We start from the raw sequence: 23,524 nt of genomic DNA on the forward strand, positions 1-23,524 counted from the left end.
CCCTGTGCAGGTTCTCAACATAAAGGGGGAAAGGAAATTTGCTGTCCTGACGGTAGCAAGTTGCAGCAAGCCCAGGGCACCCGAGATCAAAGAGGCTGGGCCACCTCCAGGTAATCCCCACCAGGAATGCTTCCTCTGCTCACACTGTTTTCTTTTCTTTTCTTAGCCTAAGGCAAAATGCAAAGCTCCCTTCTGTGCCCCTCCTTTCAGCTGACTTGGTACTCTTCAGAGCATCGCATGCTCACCAGGCGCTCCCACCTTCCTCACAAGTGTCCATAAGCCCAGATTTGAAGAGCCCGACCAGGTGCACTTCCCGCTGTAGCTACGTGGTATGGGGGGCAGGAAAGGGCACCAGGTTTTCATTGTACGGACACGGGGTTGAGGCCCACCTTTGCCTTCACTTGCTTGCAAAATTCAATTGTGTTTCCTCCCTAGAAAAACTGGGACGGAATCACCCCAGCCCCACTCAGCAGGCATAGGACAGGCAGGTGACCGGTACAGAGGTACTAGCCTCACTCATGGTCCCAACCATGTCTATCCCTCAGTGCCCGCTTGGGGGTCCCCTGTGGGGTGTAAAACCTAGCTCTGCCACCAGACTGATCCTCCTTACAGGGCAGGAGGGGGCTTTGCAGCACCTCTGGGAGCCAGTGCATGGACCAGGGCGTGAGAAAACCAGCTGAAACCTCCTAAAGCCCCAAACCACGTCAGGACATACAGATGTCCTGCCAGCTGGGAGGCGGCACAAAGAAGCTGACCTTCCCTTTGTAACCACCGTGACCCATCCAGCAAGAGAAGAGAGCCTTCCTGCTCTCGGGGCCTCAAGGCCTCCATCAAGGTCAAGGGCATGACCCCTGACCCACCCTCAACACCGCACCACACGGACTCTGAAGGCTGCTCCCCACCCCGTCTATCTCTGCCCACCCCCTACCCCCTCCACCCATGCCAGGCCCTCCCCCCGCCCTCCATCCAACGTCTTCAACAAGAGAGAACAGAGCTGCAGAGTAGATGGCTGAAAAAGGACTTAAGAGAGAGGCCCGTGCAGTGTGGGACCTTGTCAGGACCCTGATTCGAACACACCTACTGGAAAAGTCATTTTGAAGCAATCAAGGAAATCTGAATACAATACAGCAACTGGGTGGCGATGCCAAAGAATTACCGTCACCATCATATAAGCAAAGTGCCTGGGACTTCCAGAGTGCACACACCTAAGCGTGCAGGTGAAGTCACGTTGGCTTCAACATCACCGAGATTATCGTTGCAGGGAGAGGAGGTCGGGGAGCAAGTACGGCAACGTCTTGGTAAATGTTGAACCCGGCTGTTGGGTTTCATGATTATATTTCTTCTACTCTGGGAAATGTTTGAAAATGTTCACAATAAAATATTTTTTAAAAGGAAGGAAGCCGTAACACACACAAGGACATCACTCAGCCTCAGGTTTGCACAGAGCTCAAACTCAGGCCCCTTTCCTATAGCTCTCTTCCTATAGCATCACGACAACTCTGTGGGGTTTCGGGTGTTAGTAAGGAAAACTACTAATAGTGACAGTTGCCCCATTTTATAGCTGGGGAAACTGAGGCTCGGGTTGGCAAGGAGGGGAGAAAACAGAGCCAATGCCCTCGCTAAAGCAGAGGAGACCAGGATGAGGAGGTGCCTGACAGCAGGTGCCTGACAGCCTGGACCCCGCGCCCGAGACAGGTCCTTCACATCAACACAAGACTTCATGTTTGGGGGCGGGGGGGGGGGTCGTGATTATCTGATGAACCTCCAAGCCCCTGAAAGCCACAGCCCACACGCACAACTTCACATTCCCTTTGATGGGTCTCCCAACGCCCAAGGCCAGCCATGGCCCAACCCGGGCCTTGCCGCATCCCCAAGTACTGCACCAGCTGGCCTGGGGCCTCCCGTTCCGCATCGCAGCCCTCGGCTTTCCTGAGTTGCCCCACCCAGCACCCCGCAGGCTCCCGCCACGAACTCCTGGCATGTGCGCCCCTGGGCCTCCCCGTGTGATTTCTCCGAACCATCATACCACCTCCAGGAGGAAACAGGCAAAGAGCGGTCAGCTCCTTGGCCAGGATGGGAACGTGCCGGACTGGGTGGGCAGCCTCTCTCCCAGGGAGCTGGCCGTCCCTGCCTGACCAGGGGGCCTGCACATCAGGGTCCATAGCCTCTCGCTCCCCAACTCACCCAGCACCCAACCGGAGCCCGAGGCGCAGGAAGAGTTCTGTCCATGTTGGCGACCAGAGGACAATCACACCTCCTCTCCCCTTGACTGGCCACCGAAATAAACAAATAGGAAGCTGACTGAGGGCAGCACTGTAGGCCAACTTTAAAATTTCCTTGGCGATGGTCGATCCTAGCAGCAGGATCCACGAAGAAACTGCTCAGAAGAGCAAGGAATCTCAAAACCAAAATTCCCAAGAACGTGTGAAATCTCACCTCCCCGGCAAGGGAGCGACAGTAAGGATCTGAGAAATTTAAATAATATCCACAATGACTGAATAACTACAACAAATGTTCACCGTCCCCCCAGAGTCCAGGCAGCTAAGTCCAAGGGTGCCTTGGGAACACTTCCTTGTCCCTGAGGGGACAGCTACTGACTTGGCCTCTACCCGCTGGCCCTCTTCTTCCTTCTAACTCGCTAGCTGGAGAGGGGTTGCACCATGAGTCCAACGCACAGACGGAGCCCCCAGATCCATACGGCAGCACCCTCTCTCCCCCAGGGTCAAGAGGGCGCCAAAGCCAGGACATCTGGACATCCCTGGACCCCCACTGCCCGATGGAGGTATCATACAAGCCACATAGGTAGTTTTCCAATTTCTAGTAGCCACATTTTGAAAAGAAACAGGTGATAGCAATTTTCATGATATATTTTATTTAACCCAATATATCCAAACGGTTATTATTTCACCATGCAATCAACATGAAAATTATTCAGGAGATATTTTACCTTTTTTTTTGTACTGTCTTCAAAATCTTGTGTGCATATTACGCTATCAGCACATCTCAGTTTGGACACTCAATTTTCAAGTTAAAGCGAAATGTAGGCCTAGCCAAACAATAAAGTTGTGTTCAGTGGAGAAATATCAGTACCCTGCTATAGCTTTTAAATTTAAAGGACTTAAAATTAACAAGGAATTTGGAATTCCCTTCCCTGGTCACAGCGGCCACACTTCACACACACGGCCGTCATCAACATACTGGACAGGCAGCTCTGGGCTCCTGAGAGCACATCCTCAGCGGAAACTGTTCACTCATCATTTTCAGAGGAAGATGAAGCAAAAAGCAAAGGAGGCAGCACAAATGCTCTCTGCGAGGGTTTGCTAAATTAGCAGTGTTGAAGCAGTTTCTCTCCAGTCACTGGAAGCATGGGTCCCCCACGGTGCCTCCAGGGGAAGCCAGCGGGGGCAAACACAGCTTGTCAGGCACAGAGGGGACAGGAATAGATCCGAATGTCTTTTTGGCCCCACAGAACCCTAGAGTTCATTCTCCTGTAGCTCAAGGGCAATATTCTAGCGTTTTATCTTTGTATCTAAGTTGTACACCTGGAGCAGCATGCTCATATTCCTTGGAATGTTCCTCCTGCAGACCTGCATTTCATCACAATGCCCTTGGCCACCACTGAGGTTGTTAAAGAGACTTGTACTCTACTTCTCTACTATGTTGGTTGTACGATGTGACTGACAACACTGCAGGGACCCTACAGAGGCATTCCCTCAAGATTCAGTCTCAGGACTTCCCTGGTGGCGCAGTGGTTGAGAGTCCGCCTGCCGATGCAGGGGACACGGGTTCGTGCCCCGGTCCGGAAAGATCCCACATGCCACGGAGCGGCTGGGCCCGTGAGCCACGGCCTCTGAGCCTGCGCGTCCGGAGCCTGTGCTCCGCAACAGGAGAGGCCACAACAGTGAGGGGCCTGTGTACCGCAAAAAAAAAAAAAAAAAAAAGGCAGAGAAGAGTTTATGGGCAGTGACATGGTTGAGTTGCTTGATCAAACCAAGCCTGATGTCCACATTACCTCTGGTTATTCTACTTATGTAAATCAGTAAACAGCCACTGGATGACCTAAAGAGCCCTTAACCTCAGAGGCTCAGAAAAAAGTAAACTGTCCAGTGTACCCAAGATAATACACAGCAATTCTGCTATTTGAATCTGACTATATGTAGTCCAGATTCCCCTCTGTAGCGCTGAATTTTATGTGTCCTCATAGCTAGGTTATGGCACCCAATGTCTCTCTAGATGTAGCTGCCGAGGTATTTTTCAGATACGATTCACACTGAAATCAGTAGACATCAAGTAAAGCAGAATTTTCCTCCATAATTGAGTGGGCCTCGTCCAATCAGTTGAAAGCCTTAAGGGAAAAGACTAGAGGGAGGAATTCTGCTCCAGATTGTTCTCCACTCAAAACTGTAACATCAAGACCTGTGGGAATTTCCAGGCTGCCCTGCAAACTTCAAACACACCAGCCCCCCACAAATTCATATATTTATCCAGATAGATAGATAGATAGATAGATCTATATAGATATCTACCGACAGATATCTATCTATCTATATATAGCTCGTGTTGGTTCTGTTTCTCTGGAGAACCTGACGGATACACCTGCTTTAAACACTAGGTTCTCTGCTGCCTCACTCTTAGTCGCCTCTCAGTTCCCACAGCACCTTCCTTTGCTCTTATGGACACGTCCCCTTCCTCCATCAAGTTTCCTGTGTGCACAGAGCTAAACTCCTGAGCTCGAAGCAACTCCAGTCCCACTTTGTATGAAGAGCACACTGCCTTACACACAAGAGAAGTTCAGTCTACATGTGTTCGATGAAGAATAAAACTATCCTCAACCAGTACAGCTGGCAACAAAGGCCTCCAGAAATATAGATCATCACTCATTAAAGCAGTAAGCCAGTTAGTCGGGGACAAAGTTAAATATGAACGAATGCTGAAAACATGCCCCAATTTATACTTGTTAATGCAAACCTCACTCTCCAATCCCACACTCTGCTGGGTGTTCTAGTCTTGGGCAGGAACAGGAATTGGGGGGTCAGGTGGCTAAAGGATGGAGCTCTCCTAAGTAAATGCAGCTCCTTCCTGGCACAGACTCCCGGGAGGCTTTGGAACAGCTACCAGCCACAGTCTGACACAAAAATATGTGTGGATTATGGCAAAGCCAAACTGAATTTTAAAGATATCTGGCTGGACAATGTCACTGGAGTTCCACTGCTACTGTTCCATACTGGAGAATGGATAAACTTCACTAATGGTTCTCAGACTTGAGTGGGCAACTGAACGCCCTGTAACTGTCATTTCCAGCCCAGAGTGTTTGACAGAGGTCTGTGGTGGAGCCCAGAACTGGCATTTCTAACAGCCCCCAAGGGATGCTGATGTTGGTCCCGAGACCTCACTTTAAGAAGCCCTGACTGGAAGGGTGGGAGGGAGGGAGACGTAAGAGGGAAGGGATATGGGAACAGATGTATATGTATAACTGATTCACTTTGTTACAAAGCAGAAACTAACACACCACTGTGAAGTAATTATACTCCAATAAGGTTGTAAAAAAAAAAAAAAAAAAAAAAGAAGAAGCCCTGACTTAGACAAATGTCAGCAAACACAGACTCTCAGCAAAGCCACCCAAACAGTGGGCTGAGCTGGGCAAGTAAGTATCTTACCTGGGTAGGTATCTACTGCGTGGCTGTGATGACAGCTACAGTCTCGTTCCCAGGGAAAGTTACGTTGGGTGCCGCTGGAGAGCACTGGAGAGTACTGTTACAAAGTTACAGAGTGAGGAAGACAAACTAAAGAGCATTTTTCTTTTGCCAAATTTACAGGCCATTTAGAGAATAAACACAATAAATAAAATTCTCTCACTCTACCCAGGTAAGAGGATTGGTAATTAACGGTCTGATTACTTGTGAGATAATGTTTCCAAAGTACTTAAATGGTTAAAGTCCAGCATTTCATGATCCCAGTATAATTACTGATTCAGGCAAGGACCACCCTTGGATGCTGAACCACTGAGCAAAAGGTGGTTAGGAAGCAGGATGCTCAGAGTCTCAAAGGGACAAAGGGGAAGAGGTACCTGACACCAAGGACCTCTAGGAGCTTCACCAGGTAACTAAGCTTGGTGGACCAAGAGCGGGACAACAGACACTGCACCTCTTGACATGAGGTGAGCAGAGTACCTCACCTCACACCTACGTGATCCTGAATGTGATGACAAGAAAAGACTCAGACAAATCCAGACTGTGGGATATCCTACAAGGACATTGCCCTCATCTCTTCAAAAGGTCAATGCAAGGGAAGAAATAAAACTGTCCCTATTTTCAGATGACATGATTGTCAACATAGACAATCCCAGGAAATCTACAAAGTAAAACTCGTAGAACTAATAAGTGAGTTTACCAAGAACACAGGATACCACATAAACATACAAAAGGCAACTGTATTTCCATGTACTAGCAATGAACACATGGAGGCCAGAATGAAAAATACAGTACCATTTACAATCACTCAAAGAAAAGTAAATACTTAGGTGTAAATCTAACAAAACTCGTATGTTGAAATCTACACAATGCTGGTGAATGAAATCAAAGATCTAAACAACTGGAGAGACATACCATGTTCATGGATTGGAGACACAAATTAGTAGAGATGACCTTCAACCAGTGAACAAACAGTGGTCCATGCACACCACAGAGCAGTACTCAGCAATGAAATGGAATGAACTATTAAAACAGCAACAACCTGGATGGACCTCCAGAGGATTATGCTGACTAAAAGAAGCCAATTCCAAAAATCTACATAGTATATGATTCCATTTATGTAACATTCTTTAAATAACAAAATTACCGACCTGAAGATTAGTGACTGCTGGGGTGAAGTTTGGGTGTGGATGGGTGGGAAGTGGAGGTGGCTATAAAGGGCATGTGAGGGATCTTTGTGGGGATGGAATGTTCTGTACCTTGACTCTATCGAAGCCGACATCCTGGTTGTGAGATGGTCCTACAGCTTTTCCAGATGTTTTCATAGGAGGAAACTGGGTCAAGTTACACAGGATCTCTCTGTATTATTTCTTACAACTGCCTGAAAACTACCTCAAAATAAAAAATTTAATTTAAAAAAATGTCTTCAGGAAAAAGAAGTCATGAAAAATAACAATAATAATATTAAATAAAGAAAGCAGGCAGTCTGCTCCCACTTTCAGGGCACAGATAGATGAAGTCACCCAGTGTGACATGTAAACCACAAGTCAGAGCAGATTAAGGACAGCAGGAAAGCACTTTAGGGACCGGACATTAGCTGGTGTCCACAAATCAAAATTAAATTGCTTACAGGGATCATGGTCTTGAGGTTGAGGGATGTGGGAAAGTGTCCTTGCTCTCGAGAAACACAGGCTAAAGCATTTGTGGGTGCAGTTCATGATGGGTACAACTTTTCACTTTTCAGATAAAGCCAATGTGACAAAATGGCAAAAAAAAAAAAAAAAAAAAAAAAAACCAGCAAATCTAGGTGAAGGGTATACAAGTGTTCATTATACTATTCTCCAGAAAATGTGACCATTTTCAAGAAAAGAAGTTGGGTAAAGAACAGTCATTTCAGTTCAATAACCATCCACTGGGTTTGTCTGTACTTCTGCAGTCTCCTTTCCCTTTCACGCTAAAGCACAGATCCAGCCAATGCTAAGTTCTCAGGGTCCCAAACGATGGCAAAGAAGCCTCACACACAGGAGCCAAAGGGCCCCTTGGCCCCAAGAGAGAGAGCCTCTAGCAGATGTAGCCTCAATCTCAAAATGACAGTGAGAATTCAGAATCGGATGATCAGAAGTAACTAGAGACGGAGACGAAGAGAGCTGTGACTGGACGGATCCCCCAGCTCTGACCCCGAGGTCCTCAAGACGCCCACCAGCCCCGTGGCCCTCAGGAACCCCCATTCTGATGGTCCTCAGGAACCCCCACCTCCACGCTGTTCTGCCACATCCAAGCTTAGATAGCAGTCAAGCCACAGCAAGCCCTGTTGAGTGTTCCTTTCTTCAGTGTTTGTGAGGGTTAACCGTATCTGGGACACAGCCAGCACTCAATAAACGTTAGCTGCCTGGGAGTGAGTGCACGAACAAAGGAAGGAAAAAAGGAGTCACTCTCTGACAGAGCCTCACACACAGTCAATAATTAAGGTCAGTCAGCCCGCCTCTGCCACCCTCAGGTGTGTACCTTTTATTCCCAGCAATCAGCCTGAGGTCTATGAACTGCCAACACACCACATCTCATTCATCAGGCTGGGAACAGAACAGCGTCACGGAGACGGAGGCAAGTGATGGGGGGTCATGGACCACCGGGCCATGTGTTTAGCCAGGGCTAAGGCCCTGAAGCGCCTGCTGGCCATTTGGGGCAGGACAGATGGATCAGCGGATGAAGAGATCCAGCTTGTGGCTGGCAAACAAAGCCACACTCTTGCTATCAGCGATCCCGTCCTCATCTGAACGTGAGTTGTGTGCCTCCAGGCACCAAGGGTATCATACAGCACATCCAAACTTTTATCTAAAATTTAGCCATTTTTTAGGACTTCCCCAGTGGCGCAGTGGTTAAGAATCCGCCTGCCAATACAGGAGACACGGGTTTGAGCCCTGGTCGGGGAGGATCCTACATGCCACGGAGCAACTAAGCCCATGCGCCACAACTACTGAGCCTGCGCTCTAGAGCCCGCGAGACACAACTACCAAACCTGCATGCCACAACTACTGAAGCCCTCGTGCCTAGAGCCCCTGCTCAGCAACAAGAGAAGCCACTGCATTGAGAAGCCCGCGCACCGCAACGAAGAGTAGAACCCGCTCGTCGCAGCTAGAAAAAAGCCCGCGCACAGCAACAAAGACCCAACGCAGCCAAAAAAATTAAAAATAAATAATTGAAAAATAAATAAATAAAATGTAGCCATGTTTTAAAATGCATTCAGGCCCACAGAAAGAATTTGTGAACATGATCTGGGCAGCCTGGGCAGAAAGCAGATAAGTGGGAGAGGTGACTCTTTTCTCAGCATGAGTCTGGTGGATGCCCAACATTTTTATAAGAACAAAACTCTCATTTAAATATCGGACAAGAGATTATACATTGCTAGTGGATCTGTATGGAGACTGGAATCCATTCTGAGAGAAAGACAAAGGAAATAATTCTTGCCATTTTACACTGTGGATTTCAAGGAATCCCACAATACACTCTGTCCGAAATGAGTATTCTTTTGTGCTACCAAGATAGTAAAGTAACGGTTTTGTATTCCCAACTCTTGTCAGGGAGACCGCATGAATTCCTAGCAGACATTTACCACCAACTTTCTATAATACGACAACTTGAAACATGGCTATTTTCCAAGAAAATTACAGTGGGCTAGATTCTCAAGTCTGTAAGATAAGCGTCACTGCCCTCCTCTGAAAGTTCACGGAGTACACTGCAAAGCAAAACTCCCAGGAAGAAGAAAATGGTGGCCCTGAAAAAAATTAATGAAACCCCGGAAAATATGCAAGCACCTCCTTCTCTTCCAGTAAAGAGCCAGCTTCTCACGTGTTTCCACTTAGATGTGGAATTGTCCCCTCCCAGGGTGAAGCCTTAGAGTAGGGAGGCTCCAGTGGCAAAGGCCTTGCCCAAGGTCACGGAGCTGTCCCTGGGCTCCTTCCAAAACCCTTATCACACGAAGATATAGGACGCCTTCCTTGGATCTTGTCCTTGGAAGAACTCAGATTTTACTGAGGAGAGATACAAACAAAATCTACACAGCCAAATCCCAGAGTACGTCAGAAGACCGAGGATGTGCTAAATGGGCGTCAGGAAGGTCAGTGTGGGCCTGTGACTGCCAGGGTTCCACCCAGAGGACATGGGTCTGGCTGAGAAGAGCTCGGGGGTCCCAAACCCTCACCTCCTTCCCAGGAGCTCTATCTCCAGGAGGCGGGCTAGCACGGTGGGGGGTAGTGGGCGGAAGGCTTCTCCTGGATTCAGCTCCTCGAAAGGCTTAATGACTAAAGAGGAAAGAAGAGTCATGACTACGACACCTAGTGTGTACACGACATCACATTTACCCCAGAAACCCGGGGGGGGTCCTTGATACCAAGCCCCCGTGCTCAGCAACACTTCAAGAGCAAGACGGCTGTCCCAGGGTCACACGCAGAGGCAGGACCCAGGCCACAGGGGTTACTGCAGAGCACGCTCCCTTTGTACCCCGGCCCCAGAGCAAACAAGCAGGACCATGCCATTTCCAGCAGCACCAGGGTACACAGAGAAGCTGAAGTCCTGAAAGCGCACGGGTCTGACAACAGACAGAATACATCAGAAACAACCAGTGAGGCCAAATGGAAGGAAGGCAGTAAACCAGGGGTCTAAGGGAGAGCAGACAAGAAAGATCACCATTGGCCAAAAGTCTTCGTCAGCTCCAGCCCGTTAATCCAACTCATCTTGGCAGTGAAACCTGAAAGCTGAGAATGTCTGGACCCCACTAGAACATTATTGATTGCAGAGCTGAGTTCAGCCCCGACAGGTCCTAGCTGGACACTGGCCAAGATTCTTGGTCACAAAGGCTCCCAGAGCCAAGGTCAGAAGCACTGCTGCTCCAGTGCACGTAATTCCATCAGCACACAGCAGGCCACAGGGTGCGGTGCTGGGCCCTGACCCCCATGCCTTTGTGAAGACCTAACCAAGCAAGAGCCACACTCACTTCCACCCGCTGTGGCGCGCAGGCCCCGCAAGCTGGAAAGAAAACTTGGCCCCTTGGGGCAGGACAAGCAGCCTAGGCAGAGGGAGGGGCTGTGCCCTGGCCAGGCCTGAGGCTGCACAGACCTGCCCGTGGGCTACACACAAAACCAGAGGCCAGCAGAGCCCCAGCAAGCCGGAGCTGAGCGTCTTCTTTCACCTTCTGAAAGAAGCAGCTCTAACAAGAATCATTTACCCACAAATAGCCAGCCCAGCGGTTGGGAGCTCATGCAGGTATGGTCATCACTCTGAAGGGCTGTAAGAGTCATCGCTGTGATAACTGTGAAGCCGAGGCAGATACACGGGAAATGCTTAGGATAGGATATAGGTCTGGGAAAACCATCAGCATACAAATACACACACACCACACTTCTAACACTGAACTGTTATAAAAACCAAGCCGGGGGACTTCCCTGGTGGCGCAGTGGTTAAGAATCCGCCTGCCAATGTAGGGGGCACAGGTTTGAGCCCTGGTCCGGGAAGATCCCACATGCCGCGGAGCAACTAAGCCCGTGCGCCACAACTACTGAGCCTGCGCTCTAGAGCCCGCAAGCCACAACTACTGAGCCTGTGTGCCACAACTACTGAAGCCCATGTGCCTAGAGCCCGTGCTCCTCAACAAGAGAAGCCACCGCAATGAGAAGCCCGCGCACCACAACGAAGAGTAGCCCCTGCTCACCTCAACCAGAGGAAGCCCGTGCCCAGCAATGAAAACGCAATGCAGCCAAAATAAATTAAAAAAAAAACGAGCCGGGAAGAGGAAGGTGATCGTGTATTTGTAAATGTGAGAATGGGGGACCTTTTATAAATGTGTAGACATCATTTAAGTCGTGATAGTGTCTCTAGCAAGAAACAAATTCTGTAGAAGTGCCTTATGCTCTTACAGATGACCTATGTTTTGGACTTTTTCCATTTAAATGGAGGTGGGGAGGAGTGAAGAGCAAGAGACATCAGCCCTCTTGCTGCCAGTCACCCATCTCACCCAAAGTCTTTTTTTTTTTTTTTTTTTTTTTGCAGTACGCGGGCCTCTCACTGTTGTGGCCTCTCCCGTTGCCCTGGACGCGCAGGCTCAGCGGCCATGGCTCACGGGCCCAGCCGCTCCGCGGCATGTGGGATCTTCCCGGACCGGGGCACGAACCCGCGTCCCCTGCATCGGCAGGAGGACTCCCAACCACTGCGCCACCAGGGAAGCCCTCACCCAAAGTCTTCATCAGCCTGGCCAGCCCTCAGCCCGCAGTTGTTCCTATTGTTATGCTGAGAACTGCCCTTCCTCAGGGGCCCGTGCACAGATGCCCGGCCTTTCCACGAGCAGAAGAACAGCACACACGAGCTCTCGCAGGCGGGCGGCCTGTGGCCTGGTGGGCTCAGTCCCTCACTCCCCCGAAAGCTGGGTGCACACTCCTTTCTACTGCAGGCCGAGGCCCACACGTCCCAGAACCCCAGCCCGCCACAATGGGCATGCTTCTCATTCTGGGCCACAGGATCTTCAGGGCTACAATATCTCCAGGCTCCACGATTCTCCAACCACCTGGTTCAGCAAACTGTCCTTCCTTTGTGGGCTGCACTCGTGCACATTCCTGTGTAGACTCCCCGCCCTCACCCAAGCTCCCCCAGGCCCCAAGCTGGCCAGGACTCATGGCAGACCTGCCACCCCCATTAGCGTGGAAGGCTAAGGCTTTGACACGGTGCTCCTAGTAACAGGAGCGGAATGCTGGTGTCTTCTTACTTCCTCCGCCTTCCTCAATCCCTTCCCTGCTCCGGGAACGCACCAGGCGGCTCCTGCCTGAGGCCTCTGCCCTCACTGGCTCTCCACCCGATGGATCGTTCCCAGAGAGCCCAGGATTGACTCCAGCACATCCTTCAGTCCAGCATCTCCTTCCAAAGAAGCCCCACCGGACCACCCTGCAGAGAGCCCAGCGCCCCGGGCCTGAACCCTGCCTGGGCCAGGGAGCCTCCATAAATAGGGGACAATGTAAGGATGTCCCCCTGCCTTTGAATCCCCCAAGCCTGACCAATTCTGCAAATGCCCACACTGGAAAAGATGCCAGTAATTCTGGTCCAACGTGTTCCAGTGCCGGGGGTAGGGCCTGCTGGTTGGCATTCCTGACTTGAGACTGTGAACACATTCTTAGAGGGTAAAAATTAACCAGCATCCACCTGGTTGGGCCTCAGGCCCCATAGGCTCCAGGTACTAATCAGAAGAGCGTTCTCCCTCTAAGGCACAGCCGCCGTCATCGCCATTTCACCAAGGCCAGGCCAGAGCAGGGCCCAAGTGTGTGTTGTTCCTGAGGAAACCCGGAATAATTGCACTCATACATCATAGGTTCTGGCATGCGGGTCCCAGACTGAACCATTTATCCAAATTAAAGCCATTCTCCAGAAACAAAATCAGACCCTTTTAATTGAAAATAAAACCAAGCAACCCCAAAGGCTCTTTTTTTTCTTTTTTTTCTTAATGAAAGACATTCTTCCTGCTTTCTCATTGCATTAATCACTGAGTTTACACAATCTGTCAAAATAGCTCGGTAAGAAGTCTCCCTCTTCCTTTTCCTGCAGGCCTGGTTTTTCCCAGCGTGCGCCAAGCCGGCCGGGAGTTCAGGCACCCTGGGAGAGCCCCAAGAGGATTCTGCGAGCACGCTGTTTCTCAACTGCAATCCAACCATATATTTCAAGAGGCTTCAAAAACCTTGTGCTCACTTCTAGGTATACACCCCAAAGACGTGACAGCAGGATCCGAACATAAACCTGCACACCCATGTTCAGAGCAGCATTATTCAAAATAGCCAAAGGGTGAAGGCAACCCAAGTGTCCATTGGCGGACAAATGCATAAACAAAGGGCGGTCTTTATGTACAATGGAATATCATTCAGGCTTAAAAAGGGAGGGAACTCTGACACATCCTACAACATGGATGAAACTCGAGGACATTATGTTAAGTGAAATAAGCCAGTCCCCCCCAAAAACCAAACATATGATTCCACTTCCATAAAGAACCTAGAGTAGTCAAATCCATAGAAACAGAAAGTAGAACGGTGGGTGACAGGGGCTGGGGGAGGAGGAATGGGGAGGGAGTAAGTGTTTAATGGGGACGGAGTTTGTTTTGCACAATGAGAAGAATTCTGTTCATGGATGGTGGTGACGGTCTCGCAATACGAACGCACTAATGCCACGGAACTGTACACTTGAAAATGGTCAAGTTATGGTATGGGTATTTTACCACAATCAAAAACAGTTTGTGTTCTTTGACCTCGAACCACCTTAGGAGTCCCTCCAGGAACGTGACTGGCCAGGATCTTGCCCAACGACCTCCGTGCAAGGATGCACACAGGCTGTACGTGACCAGAGGACAAATGGTCATCACGTGCACACTGGGTTCTGTACTGTCATCAACACTCGTGTGTAAGCAGAGTTAGTTACAAGTGGGGAAATGCTTATATTGCCACATTGACGCTAAAATAATACATGTGATCTCAAGTTGGTAAACCTGAAAAGCACAGAAGGTACACAGCATACAAGAGGGTGAAAACATTGCTCCCTGGGTGGTAATATTAGGACATTTTTCCTGCATTCTTAACATTTCTCCCTCTTTTCCAAGTCTACAGCAAACGTGTTACACAAAAATTACTTTGGAGAAAAAGAATCAAAAAATAATTGAGGAAGCAAAGGCATGTGCATTACCTGCGAATCCTCTCCCACCCCCTGAGCAGCACAGATGACAAACGTCCCCTCCCCTCCTAGGGCAGGACAAGAGAAAACATGTGCCTGGCCAGCTGAGAGCCGGGCCTGCCTCGCTCAGCCGCCAGCCCAGTGGACGCGAGCAGAGGTGTGTTCCCTTTCCTCCACCCCCAGCCACTGGGCGCTTCAGGTCTTCCCAGTGAACAGAAACTGGAAACACACCTGTCCAAGATCATGGGCAAACTCCTGAGTCCCCAGGGTGTCCTCCTGTTATCACAAAGGCTTGCCCCCAGGGGGACCAGATAGGGCCTCCAAGAATGGGGACGTGATGTTTCAGCAGGAGCCCCTGGGGCAGTGAAAATTTGGCAGAACCAGAGTAAGTAGCAGCCCAGGAGCTGGCAAGCAGGAGGGACATCCAGGGCCACGCGCATGACCCCGGCAGTCAGACAAAACGGCACCCAGGAGGAGCGCCGTACAAGTCACGCAGAGGGCGGCGATGTCCCCGGGCTGCAGGTGGGGAACAGAGAGGGCAGTCACGGGACAAAGGGCGCCTTCCACCCCAGACCTGTGGCCGCCAGAGCCCAGCTCTTTCCTCCCAGCACGCTGCCTTTGATGTGCATCCAAAATCACCAGTGGTGAGGGGTGAGCCCTCAGGAAACCTCTGAAAAAGGTGATGGATTGCGAGCGGAGGAGAACGCCAGGACCGAGTCAGTGGGGCCCTTTTGTTCCCGCAGCCCGTCCGGAGGAATGTGTACAGAACGCAGACGCCCCAGCTAATGGCCCAGCCTGGCCCCGGGGCGATTCGCACGGCCAGCTGTAGGCTGCTCCCCCGCGCCCTGGGAGGCTCCGCCATGAGTGAGATGCAACACAGAGCAGCTGTGGTCCAGGGTAATGAGGGGAGCGGATTCCTGAATCCTCCAGTGTGAAACGACCGGCTCCCGAGTTTCCGGGGCACAGCCGCCTCGCCCTGGACAGAAGAGCCAGGCGGGCCTCACTGCACGCACTGCCTTTGCCTCTGCCTCTGCTCCTCCTCCAGAGCCTTGACCTTCTTCCACTGGGGCACCTAACTCATTCGTGTGTCTTTAAAACCTCGGGGTTTGTTGTTCATCACCGGCTTCGGAAAACCTACGCTCAAGAGGTTCCAGGTCATACCCTGTGGCTGCCACCCCCTAAGACACGACGAAAGGAGGTGACACCCTTCCCACCTGGGGGGGGTCCCCCAGCGCACGGGCGCAGACGGGCTGGGAGTGGCACCAGCAGGCCACCGCTCGGGAAGCTGGAATGAGGATTCCCTCAGATTCTCCCCAATCTTAGGAACAGAGCCGGGCCGCACAGGGCGTCCTGAGTGCTATCAGCCCCCAGGGAGAAGAGGAAGAGGAAGGCAGGCAGCTGGCCACGTGCCACAGTCAGAGCTGAGGAAGGAGGAAGAGGGGCGAAGGCTCCATGTCCTAGGAAGCAGCTGCGGCTGGAACCCCGGCCAGCTATGGACGGCAGGCACTCGAGAGCTTTCGGAGCCTTCGCCAGGCCCTCGAGGAGGGGTGACGCGGGCAGGGGACCACAGAGACCCCTGGCCTTGGGAAGAAGTCCCAGCATTGCAGAGGGACCTGGGTTCCACTCTGGGACCCCGCCCAGCACCGCACCACCCCCTCCACGCACAGGCTCAGGCCCCTGTGACCAAGGGGGCACTCACCTTCTGTGGATGAGGGCCAGGCACAGGCTCTGTCCCCAGACAGACCTGGGTTCCAACCAGCCCCATGACACAGGCAAATGACTTAAGCTCACTGCGTCTCAGTGTCCATTCCGGAAAACAGAGACAAAAATGTTACCTGGCAACGTTGGGTGACGATCTCTCTGATCCCGGATAGCAAGCACCCCATCGCGCATGGGTAACCACACCGTCAAAAGAAGGCGTTAATCTTGCAAGGTTACTAGGCTGGGAGCAGGGGAGATACTTGCCAAGGGCTGCCAGGGCTTCCAGCCCAGGCGGGCGGGCGTAGGGGGATGGGGGGGGCACGGAACGTGAGGAAACCTCTTCTCCCGGAGTTGGTGGCTCTGGGGGGCACCTCCTTGGCACGATCAGGAAATGCTCCACCAGAGGGAATTTTCCTGATCACTGGCACAGACTCCTTAAACATAAATTCTGCATTAATTTAGCCCATTTGGGACCAAACATATTAATACCAGATCATTGCCTTCTTTTTAAAAAAATTAACGTAGCTCTTTTTAAATGTCTAGGGGTCATCATGATGACTATCCTCCCCTCAGTGACACAGTAGGGCATTCTGATGGCTCCTATCAGTGGCCCCAGGTGGCGGTCATCCTCACCTTCACTGGCCTCCTCCCTCCTATCCAGCAGAGGCAGTCCCCAGCGGGGGTCTGGGACAGCAGGTAGGAGACATCCGGCCGGCCTGCACCAGGGCCAGGCGCGCAGTGGGGACCCCGAGTGCACACAGAGCAGGAGAGAGAGATGTCCCTGCAAGAGGACCTGGCTCGTGGCTCTGGCAGGCAGACAACCCGGCTGACCCACACCAAAATGATGCGTGCGGGTGGCAGGGGGAGGGGTGCGGTTCGCCAAACTCATTCCTGACGTGCAAAGTGCAATAGGAAGCTCCAGAAACCTGGAGATTCTAGTTTTCTGCTTTTATGGGGAAAGGACAGACATCAAGGAAATAAGTGTTCCCACTCTGAGCTCACTCACAACTACAGAGCAGCAAATCTGCCTTTTCTAGGGACTCAACACACTGGAAGATTCAAAACATCTTCTGAACCCTAAGAGACAGTTAACTCACATTCAGCAGCCTTCTGACTGAGGCAATTTTTAATGTCTAGGTGTTTTAAAATCAGTGGGGCAGCACAGAAAAATACACCCTCGCTGTCGGACAGCTGGGGTTTAAATATCATTCCACGTGGGCATCCCTGGTAAGATCAGGCCACACAACACCCTCTCGCACCCACCTCTGCTTAACAGTGAGGATTCAAAGAAGTAACTCTTTCAGTAGCCAGAGTAGCGCCCAGAACCCGGACAATAATGAAGGCAGTGGTGATTTTGAACACCCTTGCTAACAGCCGGAACATGTAGCGGCTCTGAGTTAATAGAATGCCTGTTTAACTAACCAACTGGCCAGACCCCTTATTCTGGATCAACAGAGATAACTGCAAAGGACTCCAGGGGGATAGGGCCGGCTCTAGGTCACTGATGACCCCCATGCTTACTAGGTCACACAGGAAAGAGCCTAGGGTTCAGGGTCTGTGTACCTCCAGGACCCCATCCCAACCCACCGCCTGGTACCAGAAGACCCTTCAAACGCAGCCACAAAACAGGGGCCTCTCCAAAGGAAGCAGAGCCACTGTAAGGAAGCCTCTCTACTCAGGGAGCTGTGGATGCACCGGGTGGCTGGGATACAACAGTAACTTTCTGCCTGCTGGAGGCCGGCTATTTCTCTAGCAGGAACAGCCAGCACCTCGCCCCCATAGGAGTTTGGGGTCAGGGGTCAGGGGTGGAGCAGGGTTTGGTTTGGGTACAAAAGGCTTTCTCCTAGCGTGGTGGTGGTTTTTGCCAGGCTGACCCTAGAGGAGGATCAGCGCACGCACGGAGAGCCAGAGGGCTGGGTTTGATCTAGTCCCCAGCTGTTTTGCAATTTAATAAATGTACTCACCTGTAAAATGGGCCTTGTGTACAAGCTGCCATCGCCACATGGTGGATGAGAAATCGTCCCCTCTTGGCCTTTCCCCTCTCTTTTCTTGCCTTTTTGCCTTATTCCCAGGCCATTTTTAATCCCATCAGTAATATCTCCTGCAGTCCAGGAACATACTTTGACCTGGTGACCTTTAGCTCCCAGGTCAAAGTATGCAACTAGCTCCATTGAAAACCCATAGGTGCCAAAGCTACACTTTGTAAAAGCCAAGTCAGTTTGCATCCAGGAGCACCAGTTCCCTGAGGCTACTACTTTTTCTATCTTTTCCTTGGTTTGTAAAGAAATAATTCATCTGTTGCTGCTGCTAACTTTGGCACCTCAGCTGAGGAATTTGCGGCCAGGACATGCATCCACTTGACAGACAAGCAGCAGCAACTTCAGGGCCCTGGAACCTCACTGTCCTGGCCGAATCCTGGGCTGCACCTGGCCGAATCCTGGGCTGCACCACCACGTTGGGCAACAACCTGCACAATATACTTAGCCTTTCTTTGCCTCTCAGTTTGCACATCTGTAAAATGGAGCACGAATCCCAGCTGCCTCCAAGGGTTGTTATTTGGGTGAATGCAACGAATGCATGCAAAGCATTTAGCACAAGCAAACACTCCATAAGCATTTGCTACGACCATGTTACTACTTTGCTATTACTCCGTCTCTGGGGTCACTATTACTTTGTAAAATTACTAAGTAAGATTACTGTTACTTTGTCTTTGAGGTCAGGAGCCTGGCCTCCTGCCAGATCCCACAGTCAGCTCCCTGTGCACAGAGGTCCCCTCGTTCTCCGCAGAATGGCCTTGCCCACTCCACCCTCCAGCTGCAGCGACTCCCTGGCCCCTCCAGGCCTCCGCACAGAAATGCCTTTCTTAATACTTGTTGATTGATTTGCAAATATAACCTCCCAGGCCCTAAAGAGGAGAGAATCACAAGGACACACAAATCTCTTTCAAAAGGCAAAGAACCAAAGCACTTCAAAAAGAATAATATGCACAGACCACATATACCAAAATGCCAAGACGGTTAGTTCTGAAGGGCTTTGCGATATCGATGCAATGATAATCTTCAGTCACATTTTCAGAATTTTTAGAGTGCTCCATGATCATCAGTGTATTTCAAGAGTCTTCCATGAACACGCATTCACATTAGAAAAGAGTGAAAATGGGGGAAAATTCCGCCAGAAGATCAAAGTGTGTGAAGGACAGGGACGCCCTCAGGGTCTGGGGGACTTCTAAGTGGTTAGTGACCTCCCTCAACAGCGGTCTCTGCAGGCCACACACCCCACGGGCTTTTATTTTTTTAACCCGCCAGCGCTGTCTCAAGAATTCAAGGGGAGCTCTTCAGCCCCTTCCCGCCACACAGATTTTCAAATCAATTCAAGCAAACGACCCCATCTCGCTTATCAGACCCCGGCGGTGCCCACCAAGCCCCGGGCCCTCCCTCTTCCTGCCTGTCAGCGACAGCGCCGGCGTGGCAGCAGGCACGTGCCGCAGGTGGCCCGGGCCCCGCACGCCCCCGCCCGCTTCCCGCTCCTTCAGAAGTCAGGAAGGAAGCGCCAAGGGACCCCGTGCTTCCCGCCCAACACAGGGAAAGGGAAAGAGAGACGCACCGGAAAGCCCGCTTGCAAAGAGCGGGAGAAGGGTCCTGAGCCTTCCCATTGCAGCTCCGAGTCGGCTGTCCGCCCCGGAGTCTCGGAACCTGTCCTGGAGAGCGAAGTCCACCCGGGCGCCGCCGCGACAGTGCCGCTCCGGCCCGCGCCGCCGTCCAGGGCGCCCCGGCGCAGAGGGCCCCCTGACGCAGCCGGCCCGCTCCGCGGCTGCGTCCGCGCGCCCCAGCCGCGTCCACGCGCCCCCGTCCCCAGACCACGTCCGGGACCCCGGCCGAGCCCGCCCACGCCCCCCGCCGCGTTCACCCGACTGTGTCCCTGAGCCCCGCTCCCCCGTTCCCGGACCCCGGCCGAACTCTCGCCCCCAGCTCAGGTCCCCGCGCGCCCGGAGCTCCGTTCCCCTGCGCGCCCCGAGCCCCCTGCCCGCTCCCCAGGAGCAGACGCTGGCGCCGCCCGCCCCAGACAAAGAGGTTGGCGGCGCGTGCCCCCCTCCAGTACCTGGGCGAGCGGCGGCGCGGTCCCGTGGGGCGATGGCCGAAGCAGGCAGGGCGCCGAGCAGCGCGAGCAGCGCGCGGGCGGGCCCGTCCTCCTGGCTCGCGGCCGCGCCCGCCGCAGGGCCCCCTCGAGGCGGCGCGGGCAATCGCCGCCGCCACGCCCGGGCCGGCCGGTCACCTGGCCTCATCGCCCTAACAAAGCAGCGCGCTCCAGGCGCGCCCGGGGCCCCGTGCGGCCCTGCGACCTCTCTGCGTTGGCCAGGTGGGACTGAGAATTATTAGACCCGTTGAGCAGGCCAGACTCAAAGAGTGTTCACGGGCTGGCGGGTCCCGAATAGGCAGGCAAAGTCCTGGTTCCTGCACAGCGGGTTCGTTCGTTCGTTCATTCATTCATTCGGCGCTATAATTATTGTGCTCTAAGAAAGCGAAACCTCACTGCCCGCCTGTGACTTACAGTCTACTGGGGGTAGTGCACACATAAAGCAGCACGGCCGTAACTGAGGAAACCCAAGATACTTTGGAAGCCCTGGAAAGTCCGGCCAACGGAGGCAGAGGGTCGGGAAAGACTTTAGAAGTCACGCCCTCTTGAAATGAGCAAGATTTAGGCAGGCCAGGAGTGGACAAGAAAGAAGGTCCCAGACAGAGGGATGCTCAGAGGAGGAAAGGCAGATAGATGCCAACATCCCCAAGACACAGTTGTCCCTTACGCAGTCCCAAAGCCTCGGTTTCCCCATTGGTGAAACTGGGAAGTGGACAGCAGGCTCTTGAAGATCCCCTTGTAAAATGTAGGCCCTTCTGCAGAATTGGAAGTGCTATTCCTCCTGTACAAAAGAACAGTTTCATCAACACTTTATCTTGTGAACGCACAAAGCCCCTCACACAAGGAAGACGTTTCCAGGAAGGCACTCCACCCTACTTCCTGCAGAAGAGACACAGATTGTATCTGTCACCCGGACCAAATGTTCTTAGAATCCCACCTGGAAAAGGGGACACATCTTGGAGTGCAGTTACCAGGAATTGTCCCTGATTCAGGAATGCAACATCCAAACCCACCCTGGCTCTTCAGGAGCAGCCCTGCCCGTCCTGTCCGAGCACAGAGCAGGAAAAACATGGCTTGTCAGGACCAGTGGAGAGACTGAGCAAGAAAATCATCTCTGAATGGACTTTTTTAAAAGTAGCCAGCCATTAAAAACCTTGTGGCCCTGAATCCAAAGTAAGCGTGTCAGGGAGGAGACACAACAGACCCCTTGTTTGCATCCCTGAGGACCCAGGCCAGGTATGCTCAGATTCTACTCTCACTGTTCACTGTCTCTTCGGAAGGATTTGAAGAATCCCTGCAATGCTCTGATTTCTCAAGAAGTCAAAATCACTGGACTCTCATTCTCAGCTGAGTAGGGCATTCATTCCTTGAGGCAAAGCCTTCCTGAGCCCTGAGCCCCAGGCCTCGGAAACAGAGCAGGCATTTTTCCTGCCCTCTAGGACACCCCAGCCCAAGAGGTGACAGGATGAAACAGGAGGTGTGGAGGAAAAGAGCCTCAGGGGAGTTGGGGAGGTCGCAGCCAGCTCACCAGGTCCTGTTACTATCCCCTTTTTAGTGATAAGCGAAAATCATAGGTAACTTGCCCAAGGTCACCAGCTGGTCAGCTACAGAATATGATAAGGACCCAGGACCATCAGGCCGACAAGCTACCCTGATTTTTTTCCAAGCTGCCCTGCTCTGCCCATCCATCCAGCTCAATTGTACTGAGTTGTGTCTTTGCTTAAATATCTCTTCCACTAGACTCCCAGGACGGGGGCAGGGGGTGATGGTGGTGGTGGGAACCTCCAGACTCACAGCCAACAAGTCTATCCATCTTGCATCGCAGAATCTATCATAACATCAAGGTCCGTGTTAGCCGAATGACTAAGTGAATTTGAACTTCATGAGGTATTATAATATCCAATATCCACTTGCAGAAGCTGTGTTGGTGAGTTTGCCTAAGATTTCACAGCTATGAAGCTGGGATTCTTTGTCCCTGTCAGGAAGGCCCTCCTGGGTAGGGCCAAATTGCTCCCCTCCCCTCCCCCACCAGGGCCAGCCAGTCCCACTGACCCTGCTGCCCTCTACTGGGCTGGCTGCCTTGACCACACCCTTATTTCTGGGACCACAGTGACTTAGATGCCAGTTCATGCAGTGTCTGTCTTCACACCTATACAGTGTCCTCAGAAGGTAGAAGGCACCCTGGACCTGGTGTCCCCTTGCAATCTCTGCTAGCCCATGCAACTGGCTCCCTGATTCGCCAAAGTGCAGACTCCACACCTGGCCCAGAGTCTCCTAAGGGGTGACCCATGCCCCACAAGGCCATCCTGGGTCCAGGGACTCCACACTTCACAGGCTGAAACTTTAGTTCCCAAGAACTTAAACAAAAACAAGGCATGCAGCAATTATCTAAAAGAGAATGTGCAATTTTTCCATCCTTACCCATCCAAAAATATCTCAAACCTGAAAACAAAAGTCTCAAACGAATTTAGATGAGGGAAAAGCAGGCATATACCGAGAATGGCGGTTCCCTTCCCAGCACTCCATAGGGAGCAGGGTGCAGGGGTGAGGAGGGAGGTCTGGTCAGGAAACACTGGTGTCTCTGTGCCCCCTCTCTGCAGCTTCACTCTTGTTCCTCTCAGCCAGGAGTTCTGAAAGAACTTTTTAGAAGCTTGTCGTTGCCATAAAGATGGTCTTGGCCATGGCAAAAGTCTGATACATTTTTGTCCTTTAGATCAAAGGGAATATGTGAGCAATGACTTGGATATTTTTCCTAGTTCTTATTTTCTTGCCCTGAAAATTAATATTGTCCAAAGAGCCCCTGAAAGGGGTAGCTGGAAACATTACACGCGATGTAGCTGGATTGGTAAATTTGCCCAAGATTTCACAGCTAGGAAGCTGGGATTCTTGGTCCTAGCTGTAACAGATGCTGTGAGGAAAGGGTGGGGCAGGAGTGGGAGCACGTGCCCTAAGATACCGTGTCCCTCAAGACCTCCCTGGGGGGGCTTCCCTGGTGGCGCAGTGGTTGGGAGTCCGCCTGCCGATTCAGGGGATGCAGGTTCGTGCCCCGGTCCGGGAAGATCCCACATGCCGCGGAGCGGCTGGGCCCATGAGCCGTGGCCGCTGAGCCTGCGCGTCTGGAGCCTGTGCTCCGCAATGGGAGAGGCCACAGCAGTGAGAGGCCCGCGTACCGCAAAAAAAAATAAAAACCTCCCTGGGACTGTCACCCTCTCCTCACTTTCCTTCTCCCCCTCAACACACAGTCCTTACCCACAACCAAACGCCTCGCCTTTTCTATATCCCCAAACCTTTTGCAAACCTATGGAACC

At 52.0% G+C, this 23,524-nt stretch overlaps 1 protein-coding gene across 2 annotated transcripts in view; it reads right to left on the minus strand.

Moving 5' to 3' along the window:
- The window catches only part of TNS3 (tensin 3), a 235,607-nt gene extending 215,341 nt beyond the window's left edge, over positions 1-20,266 (minus strand). The window contains exon 1 of one of the 2 annotated variants that reach the window (XM_081244808.1): positions 20,181-20,266. The gene's annotated coding sequence lies outside the window, so the exon portion shown is untranslated. Of the gene's footprint in view, positions 1-19,685; positions 19,842-20,180 lie in introns of those variants that run through there. The other variant, XM_081244807.1, reaches the window with a different exon arrangement.
- Positions 20,267-23,524: the final 3,258 nt, after the last annotated feature.

Source organism: Mesoplodon bidens (genome assembly GCF_964165515.1).
Source record: "Mesoplodon bidens genome assembly, chromosome: 9".
Classification (NCBI taxonomy): Eukaryota; Metazoa; Chordata; class Mammalia; order Artiodactyla; family Ziphiidae; genus Mesoplodon; species Mesoplodon bidens.